The 10747-nt window shown below is 32.6% G+C and overlaps 1 long non-coding RNA gene across 6 annotated transcripts; it reads right to left on the bottom strand.

Annotated features, from left to right (window-relative positions):
- Positions 1–7290: 7290 nt before the first annotated feature.
- Positions 7291–10547, bottom strand: LOC134234693 (uncharacterized). 6 transcript variants are annotated; one of them, XR_009985243.1, is made up of 4 exons: positions 10005–10547; positions 8785–8861; positions 8464–8568; positions 7291–7419 (listed from the first exon to the last, which is right to left on the bottom strand). It is a non-coding gene; the product is annotated as an uncharacterized LOC134234693 (long non-coding RNA). The 6 variants fall into 6 exon arrangements; XR_009985241.1 differs by having other exon boundaries at positions 8464–8861; XR_009985240.1 differs by lacking the exon at positions 8785–8861.
- Positions 10548–10747: the final 200 nt, after the last annotated feature.

Genomic DNA, 10747 nt, shown 5'->3' with positions numbered 1-10747 from the left:
AGATGTGTTTTGACAAATATATACATCAAACAACTTACATCACGTATCATTAAAAACTTTATTGAAAATTGAACACCCAAAGTACTTCTCTAAATAAGGCATGGTAAGTTGCTTCATTCATAAGACAATTAAAGTTAATTAATTATGAACACATCACTTTTTATTGCTTATAAAATAAGGCAGACACATTTTTGTCTGCCTTATTTTTCACGTCTGCCTAAAGGTGATTATTATATACCCGATGTCCTCCCAATATTTATAACATATATGTATCGCCCGATGCCGCAGGCAGAGGGCGACATAACACTCCAGGGCTTTCCTGTCACCGAGGGGCAAATATTCTGGTATTGCTGCCCGAGAATTAAGCCATGTAATATATGGTATTTAACATTTTTAAGCATTGAACCCAAATCGATCATCGAAAATATTTGTCGAACACTATGTTCACATAATGATATAGATACATGTACGTTGAGTATAATTCCAAAATATCCTGTCCTGTTTCATGGCAGAATGTTTTCAGTATGCTGACACTTGTGTTGATAACCTTTGTTGTATTTAAAGAATTTTTCTCCTCAAATAAATTAGGCCTATCTAATACCTCTGAATTCAAATAAATAAATCACAGACGTTGCCTCGACTTTTTAACTTTCGCGGAACTGTTTACGTTTGCTTAGTAACTGCCTCTGTGAATTTCGAACCCGACGTAATTAATATGCAGCGTGATTGCACGCGAGGGAACATAACTGTGTTCGGGAGGGCAACATAACCGTTTCCGGCGAACATTATACATATATTACATGGCTTCGAGGGCAGCATACCAGAATATTTGCCCCAAGGTGACAGGAAAGCCTTGGAGTGTTATGTCGCCCGATGCCGCAGGCAGGGCTTTCCTGTCACCGAGGGGCAAATATTCTGGTATTGCTGCCCGAGAATTAAGCCATGTAATATATGGTATATAACATTTTTAAGCGTTGAACCCAAATCGATCATCGAAAATATTTATTGAACACTATGTACACATGTTACATGATATCTCTATGTACATTGAGCATGTTGAGTATAAAATATCCCGTCCTGTTTCATGGCAGAATGTTTTCAGTATGCTGACACTTGTGTTGATAAACTTCGTTGTATCAAAAGAATTTTTCTCCTCAATTAAATTATCTAATTCCTCTGAATTCAAATAATCAAATTGCAGACGTTGTCTCGACTTTTTAACTTTCGCGGAACTGTTTACGTTTGCTTAGCAACTGCCTCTGTGAAATTCGAACCCGACGTAATTAATATGCGGAATGATTGCACGCGAGGGAACATAACTGTGTTCGGGAGGGCAACATAACTGTTTCCGGGGAACATAACTGTATCCGACGTAATTCGGCAGTTTTTCAGGGCATATGGATAAAAATATTATATTTGTGATATAATGGGAAAACTTCTTCAAAAATGTTATATAACTGTATCCGGCGTGATTCGGCAGTTTTTCAGGGCATATGGATAAAAATATTATATTTGTGATATAATGGGAAAACTTATTCAAAAATGTTATATAACTGTATCCGTCGTGATTCGGCAGTTTTTCAGGGCATATGGATAAAAATATTATATTTGTGATATAATGGAACAACTTCTTCAAAAATGTTATATAACATTTTGCATCGAAATCAAACGCAAAATGTAATCACGCAAAATGTAACAGAACACGTTTTCGGATGACTACAGTTTGATGTCCTAGCTGTTCACACGGAGAATTGAATTCGAATTTAAACCTTTAAGTTACTGCGAATAAGCTTTTCTTAGCGTTCACACAGAGAATTTAATGTGAATTAGTTTAATTCGAATTAATTTACTGTGCATTAAATAACTGATCGCATTAGCTCCGTGTAATCGCTAAGCGAAGCTAATTCGAATTAAAGAGCCATAGCGCATTTGATAGTCACTTTCGCCTACTCTAGTAGTGATTTTTAAATACATTATTTAACCAATTTTTTGTCATACAATGTTAGTTTATACATGCCTTAAAGCAAATCACACAAAAATAATATTCAAATATTGATAGTTCCCTCATATGATAGATATAAAAATCGTTCAGTTTATATGGAGAATATAGTAAATACTGAGGTACCCCCCTTAACAATGTGAAACTGTAGCTAAAGACCACCTTAACCAGAAAAACAACTTCTGAATAATTTTATTTGGATACGACTGCACTTCATTACGCTTAGATAATTTTGGTTAAAGGTGGACTTTATATTGAAAATGTTGAAAATAAGTTTTTAATTTGTCTTCTAATATTATTTCAAAATTCAACAATTTCTCTTAATTTTATCCTAGTGATTGCCAATACTTCGTGGCATAGTGGTATGATTGCTAGATTAAAGATAGTATGATCGTGAGTTCGAGTCTCACTGTGCGTGTATTACGATTTTATTTTTTTTTCTCGTGTGCATTTTCCTATGTTTTCTTTTATTATTTTATAATACTTGTATAAATAATTTTTAAAAGAGATATATAATGCAGCATTACACATTGAAAGTTTATCTTGGAGAAAAACAGTCTTAATTTAATGATCCAGAATCGTAGCTGCTAGCCTGTTTTATTTTTAAAATTTTCAAACAATCTTGTTTAGAATAAAAGTATTGGACAAACAAAATTACTGTCATGCAACAAACTTGCAACTATGAAAATATAACACTGGTTCACAAATGTTTTCATACATGTGGATTGATTTTGATTTGAAAAGGTACATGTATCTATAAATAGAAACAGGTGATTTCCTTTTAAATACTTGTGTAGGCCAAGTCGTCGGTAAGGCAGCTATGGCTCTTTTGACGCATGCGTTCGGCCAGGATTAAGTCATAGGACACGTATTGGTGGTTATACATAAGTATTTATGCTATATTTGGTTCAATTGGGGACTAGTGTGTAAGAATAAAGGAAATTCGCATTGAAATCTACATACCACAGCCAAAGAAGATGGGTGCATTTGGTGGGTCATCTGCAGGAATCACTTGTACGAAACATTTATGGTTTAAATGTCCATGATTTGGTTGGCTGAACATACCTGGTCAGATTTTTACAAACACGTCCATGGGCTATTTTTTTCATTTACTTTGAAAGACATTGTGAATTTGTAACATTTGTGTTCATATTTTGCTAGGGGGTACTATAACAAAGTAATGTTTCACAAAAAATTAAACCTAAAATATTTAATGCATAGATGGATGATATGTGTACATGTATACTATTAACATAGAAGATAAAAATTGATTTTGCTTGAGAACCAAACTGAACCAGAATTCATCTTATTCAAAATTTTAATACATCAGTACATAAAACGAAACTGACAAAATAAATGGTTGTTTGCCTAAATAAAAAAAAGAATAATTCCCCATGCCAGACTCGAACCAAAAATTTCTCGCTTCGAGTGTACTGAACAGGTAGCCTAACTAATTGAGCTATCAACGCTTCACATTAGCAAACGTTTTTAAAAGGATAAAGACGCTCCACATTGACACATTTTGATTTTTTGGAGAAAAGTTCATTTTTCGTGGTCTCTGGGTCTTCTATCCATTTTTTTAAAAAGTGTATTCTTTTCTTTGATTTAAAATACACACAAACTAGTGCTAATTGTAACGGGGACCGTTACAGATGTTCCCCAAACGCTCCCCAACTCCCTTTTGGTGCCATATTCCCTGTTATCTCTATTAGATAAGAAATACTTTATGGAATTTAGACTTAATCAAGGTCTTCCCAGAAAAATACAAAATATATCTAAAAATAGGCATTGCACACGAGTTCATGTGCGTAACGACCATATTATCTTGTCTACACTATCTAAATTTTTAATATACTTAACTTAATATCAAAGCATTTAATCCAAAAGTATTAAAAAATACACTAATTCGCACGTGCATAATGACTACAACTTCTTGTAGGAGTCCCTTATATTTATCTATGTTCTAAATGCCATCCTGTTTGGTTGAAAAACAAGGGAGTTATAGCCATTTAAAGTTTCAGCCAATCAGATTGCAGCACACATGCATGCGCGTGATTTCATAAATTTTTATCTTTATCGTATTGAAGGATATCTAAATGAATGACTATATTTTAAAATTCCAAACATTTCGTCAAAAATCAAAGGAGATTTAGCCATATAAAGTTTCAGCCAATCAGATTGCAGCACACGTGCATGCATGTGATTTCATGATTTATTTCTATACGATATTTTAGGATATCCTAATGCATGACTTTGTTTTAAATTCCAAAGCATTTCGTCAAAAAACAAAGGAGATATAGCCATTTAAAGTTTCAACCAATCAGATTGCAGCACGCGCGCATGCGCATGCTTTCATGAAAAATTTTATATATCATGCTGTAGATCTTCATAATGTAGGACTATGTTAAAAATTTCAAAAGATTATGACAAAAAACAAGAAAGATATTGAGACTTTAGTTTCAGCCAATCAGAGCGAAGCGCACGTGCATGCGCGTGAGATCTTGCTATTTTGAGCATGCCATCATGTCTATACTACTAATGTATCCTTACATTATGAGTTTCAAAAAAATTCATCAAAAGAAAGAAAAGTTACAGCAATATCCATTTTATTGGTCATTTTACGTGTTGCACGTGCGCGCTCTTGCAAGCACGTGCGCGCAAAATGACCTTCGTTCGGCAAATCTACATAACATGTCTACTGACCCTAAAAACATTTTACCTTAGTCGGATGTGTAGTTTACAAGATCACTCGTGGACAAAATTTTCCCAGGAAGAAGAAAAATAATAATAATAATAAGAAACAGAGTAAAAACAATATGTTCCCCAACTTCGTTTGGGGAACATAATAACGTTTTAAAAGCATGGAGAGAAGACCCAGACATAGAAAATTTTTTCGAAAAAATGTGTTTAAAAATGAACCATTTTATACAGTCCCTGAAACGTTCTACTTTCCCATTTTTCCGTTCGCTCACCGTTCGTTCACCGTTCGTTCAGCGTGCGTTCACCGTTCGTTCAGCGTGCGTTCACCGTTCGCTCTCCGTTCACAGTTTTGCGTTCACCGTTTACCGTGCGCTCGCGTTCACCGTTCACAAAATGTTCACCGTTCGCTCTTCGTTCCGTTTAGTTTGCGTTCACCTTGCGTTCACCGTTCACTTATCGTTCAGTCTTTATTATCATTCGGAACTCCGAAGTGAAAGGACTTATCTTTTTGATGGTAAGGATTTACACGTTTTTCAATTAAGTACTATTCCACGTAAGAATCAGGCAGGGGGCGGCACATGAGGTGTCTCAGATTTTTTAAAAACTTTGCATGCTGGTAGAGTATACTTAGTGACTTCCTAAAATAAATTTATTTTTTATCAAATCAGCGTGTGGTTTCCATGGCAACAGAAATACCCTTTTCGGCCTATCATGACTGAAATTCTCTTAAAAATTATGCAAAATTGCCAATATTTAAGTTTGAATTAAAACAAGATAGGAAAAGATATCACAATTATGTTTATTTCTCATTAAAATACAGCTCAACTAGTAACTTGTCATAAATAATTGTAATATAATTATGCCCAGTAAGGTGTTCTAATTTTAGACAGAAAAGGGGAGATAATGCTTAAATGCAAAAACATGAAAATATTGATTTTAAAGTGATTTTCGGCTATTAAAAAATATAAAAACCCAACAGCCAAATCAAAAGATTATGTTTTTTCCAAATACACCATACCATGTGGCTTACAAAAGTATAAAAACATTTTTGTGCAAATTATATTAAATATCCGAAAATTATAGATGATTTTCATACAAAAAAGAGAAGTTTCACTATTTTTGTCAAAGTCCAGTATATGCCATAGATATATACATCTGAAATTAATATTACATTTCAAAACAATTTCTTATTATTTTTAACTCAAAATACAACAAAACAAGTGCCTTTTAGCAATTTAACAAAACATTTCCATGGACAGTGAAACTTTCTAATTTTGAACTGAAAAGGGGAGATAATCCAAAATATGCAAAATCATGAAAATATCAATTTTAGGAGATTTTCAGCTATCAAAAAATAAAAAAAAAACAAAACTCAAATTAAAAGACTGTACTATTTCCACAGACATCATAAACTGAAGCTTATAAAAATATAAAAATATTTTTGCGCAAATTATCATGAACATCTGAAAATTATGGATGAGTTTTGGACAAAAAAGAAAAATTTTTAATACTATTCTGTCAAAGTCCATATGCCATAGAAATACATGTACAGGGTATACAACTGAAATGAATACAAATCTTAAAAAAAATCTTTTTATTTTAACAAAAAATACAGGTATCTTTTTCAAAAATAAATATTGTCATACTCATGCCCTGTAAAATCTCTCTAAGTTTATACTGGCAAAGGGGAGATAACCTAAATATGCAAAAAAACAAAAATATAGATTTTAGAGGATTTTCACTTTTTCAAAAATATAAAAATCAAACAGCCAACAGAAAAAGTTGCATTTTTTCAAAAGACATCATACTCAATGGTATATGAAATTAAAACATTTTTGTGTAAATTATTGCATGTATTAATATTGGGGGTGAGTTGGGGGGGGGGGTGAATTTCTAACAAAAATGAGCGATTTTACTTTTCTATGTCAACGTCCAGTATACGCCGTAGATGCCTGCATGTAAAATGAATTTTACAGTTCAAAACAATTGTTTTTAATTTTCAAGTTCAAATACAACACAATTCTATGCTTTTTTTCCAGTTAATCAATGTAATAATTTTTATGTCTGCCCACTAAAATGCTCTATTTTACTGAAAAGGGGAGATAATCCAAAAGTGCTAAAACCTGAAAATAACCAATATCTGATGCTGTTTTTGAGGTCAGAGAATACTGTATTCTTCAATTAGAAAAATAATTAAAGTGATGAAAAAAAGTTTCCTAAATTGTATAATATACAACATGATTTTTATTTACACACTGATATATATTTTATGTTGTCCTTTTTGTACATGTAATACATTTCAATCATCACCACACACTCATAACTAGTACATGTAAATATATTCATGATCTGAGCAACATTTTTCACACATCACACATGTTTGCCATTCAGGTTGATCATAAATTCAAATAACTTTCAAAAAATTTCAACAAAGTTGAATTCATGAAAAATAAATCTTTTCATTTAAACCTGACTACTGGGAAATATGTTTAACAGAATATCAAAATTCAACACAGTTTTTCTTTTGAAATCAACAACTACCATTTGTTTAGTAGTCTCTTATAGTCTTATACCGAGACATAAAACTGCAATCTTTAGTGCTTATAAATGCATTGTAGTCGAAGAAGAAAGTCACTGCCTGATAAATTTTATCCAAAGTGTTGAACTGGTCCTCTGAACCCGAGTCTTTGTTTATTTGATGATGTCATTTCCAGAGATTTCTGAAATAATAAGGTTATCAATATCACCAAACAATTGAAATTTATTGTATAAAAGGTTTATCAATATTAAAATTTAGGAGTCGGTATTGAGAATTCTTTTATCATGGGACTAATATTTATCTTGCATTTGCTTTATTACATTTGAATAAGTTATATAAGAATAATGAAATTTTATTTTAAATAGAAATTATGAAACGTGTACAATTTATTGGGTCACAACAAATATTCATTCAAACAAACATGTAAATGGACCTGCATGACCAAGTCAAAGACTCAAAGTCATGGTAAAAAACATGATAAAAATATTTATGCTCTCAACAATATGAATCTGCAAATAACCTTTCATAAAACTATCATGAATATTTTCTGTGAAACTGGGCTAAACACAAATCACTAATCTTAGGAATGTGATTGTGAAGTCAATTTCAATGTTGATGCAGTTGAATGGCTTCTTAATGTACAAATGACACATGTAGTAGCACTGTTTGTGTAAAATTTCATACAAAACAGAGAATATTATTTTTAGCATCTTTGATGTAGGCAATCGATGCCATAATTGACAAACACAGTTCACTGACATTGCACCATTTTTTTTTTGGATTTTTTGATATGTTCTGTTTATTATTATTTATTTTTTTTTTGGGGGGGGGGGGGGGGGAAAAATAAAACCTTTTAAATGTCAATTGTGTGTGTTTGTCAGTGTTAGAAGGTGAGGGATGGCTGGTTGAAATATTCCTCTTCTAATCTCAAATTGTCCACTCAAATACATGTACTAAATTTCTCCAACTGTATAACATGGGTGTGTGTGTCACTATGTATTGGATGGGAGAGGGGCCTGGACTTTCAATAAACATTTCATTTATATGTAGTAAAAACAAAGGGGGATCCCCCCGTCAATACTAAGTCAGTAAGTTCCTGCAGTTAATAAATCACATAAATGAATACAGTGCAAAGTGCAAGCATGTGTTGCTTAATTTTGAATACATCAATTTAAGCATACATGCATACATTGTATCTCTACATACAACACAGACTGATCCTTACCATTGAAATGTTTTGTCATCTTCTAGTTCAAGACTTGAGATACAACTTTTCTGTTTCAGTCACTTGGCATTACATTGCTTGCATATGCCTGGAATTTTCAAGACACTAAATAAAAAAAGAAAATATGTTCCTTTTAAAATGTCTATAAAATCATATTATTATTATTCACTTTTTTTTAATATAGAAGTGAACACAATAATGTCTTAATGGACTGCATCATCAAATACTTGAGAAATTACCCTCAAACACCTTTAATCTGGCCAGAATTTACAACAATTGCATTTTACAGAAGTAGGTATCAGGTCCGTTTGCATCATCTACCTGTTCGGGCGAGTCTGTTTGTGCAGGGTTTGTTCTTATTCGTCCTTATGTCCTGTTCGCCATAGATCCTGATCGCTCTATTGTAAATATTTCTTCATATCATTAATTATCCCTAGATTTTTAGTCATTTTTGTTTTTTAAAAGATAATCTACTTTTTTTCCATCTATACTTATTGACTTTATTTCCGATTTTAATATTATTTAAAGACTCATTTGGTTAAAGTGCTGTTAATTTTGTCATTACTGTAAGAGAACATCTTCTTTGTTAGTTTTTAAGGGTTCATATTAGCATGTATGTTTTGAAAATAATTCAGGAAATTGAGAGTGACGTTAACCATGAAACCATTGACCATGTTGACAATAAATATAGTTTTTAGAATCTTTTATTTCTCATTTAATATTAAATGTACCTTACTGAATGGTTATATAAAAATTCAAATTAATGTTTATCACATCGATTACAAAAATATCTTTTTTTAATTCTGAAAATAAATTATAATTTAAACCAAAATTCAAAAAAATCAAAGGAAATTATGAGTATTATCCAACTAACATATGCGCAAATGGAGCAAGTGTTAAAAATTTTGTTTTTAGAGTGAGCAGACTCAAGGCGAACCACAATAAGAGCAAACGGCATCAAGGGCGAATGTGTACATGTACTATGCTTATGTTTCAAATCCAAATGAACTGGTCAGCTCAGCCCCCCCCCCCCCCCCCCCCCCCCCGTAATAGCGAGCGCAGCAAGTGTCGCAAAGCAATGCTCGTAACTGCGAGCTCTAATGACTGCACATGTATTCTTTAGAATTTTTTGCTGCAGTAATTTTGACCCACAATGCATCACTTAGCAAAGTTGCGTTCTCACGAGAATATAGGCAGATGTTCAACAAAAAGTTTACTCGCCTTGATTAAATGGATACATATTGAAGATAAATTGTAAACGTTACTTTTTTTTTCATTAACTTTCAGTACTGTTCAGTTTTTTCTTGGTATTTGTAACTCACATACAACGTCAGAGTCTAGACGCACCAAATGTCACGTGCAGTTTGACGAGCCCGATCTAAATTAAAACAATTGGAGAGTTTGCGCTCACTCTAACGATCGCACCGTCAACATATTACTTTTAAATTACTGTTTAAAGTGTAATCAATAATCATTTTTTAAAAAAGTCAATTTTGTCTAAAAATTATATTTAACCTCTTTCAAAACTACATTGATCTCACCTTCCAAGTTGAGTAAGTGCCTAAGCGGTGTGGACGGTCTCTCCATGGGCTTACTTTTGCATTCAGATGGAGGGCCTTGTAGTTGAACTTCTGACAGTGTTCATACTGATACCGGCAGTATGAAAAAAATGTCATCACCTTGATCAATAGGAGTATAGTAATTCCATAGACATGCTAGACACAAGTTGCTGCTACAGCTCACCTTCACCGTATCTCTCATCAAATTTTTCACTTCGTTTACACGTGCTTGCATCCATAGTTCTGTTCTTGTGAAGTCCTTTTATGCAATTTATGTCAGTTCACTCAGAAATTTGCAATAAATAATGCACATTGCTCCAATACAATTTTGCAAAGCGATCTGCCATGGAGGCTGCCATTTTTATTTTACTAGCGCCACCTATGAAATCTGCCCAAGGGAGATAATTTTTACAAAGAATTATAGCAAATTGCACTATTTGATAACCCTTTAACTTTGCAATCATTCATTTGCACAAAAATATTAAAGTATATTTTATTTCTACTTTTCATCATTATTGTATTCATGTATTTAGTTTTTCCAAATCCTGTTGGGTTTTAAGGAAATTATTGCATGAAATATACACTATTTACATACAATGTATACAGAACACCCCCCTTTACAAATTTATCCCCAGCTGGGTGATGAAAGAAGAATTACAGCAAAATCATTACTTATCATTCATTTTAGACCCAAATGAATACATTTAAATCAGATTTAATGAATT

Source organism: Saccostrea cucullata, unplaced genomic scaffold, assembly GCF_032062105.1.
Source record: "Saccostrea cucullata isolate Sc308-1 unplaced genomic scaffold, CSIRO_AGI_Scuc_v1 ctg332, whole genome shotgun sequence".
NCBI classification, from domain to species: domain Eukaryota; kingdom Metazoa; phylum Mollusca; class Bivalvia; order Ostreida; family Ostreidae; genus Saccostrea; species Saccostrea cuccullata.
This window is presented reverse-complemented; position numbering and strand designations above follow the sequence as displayed.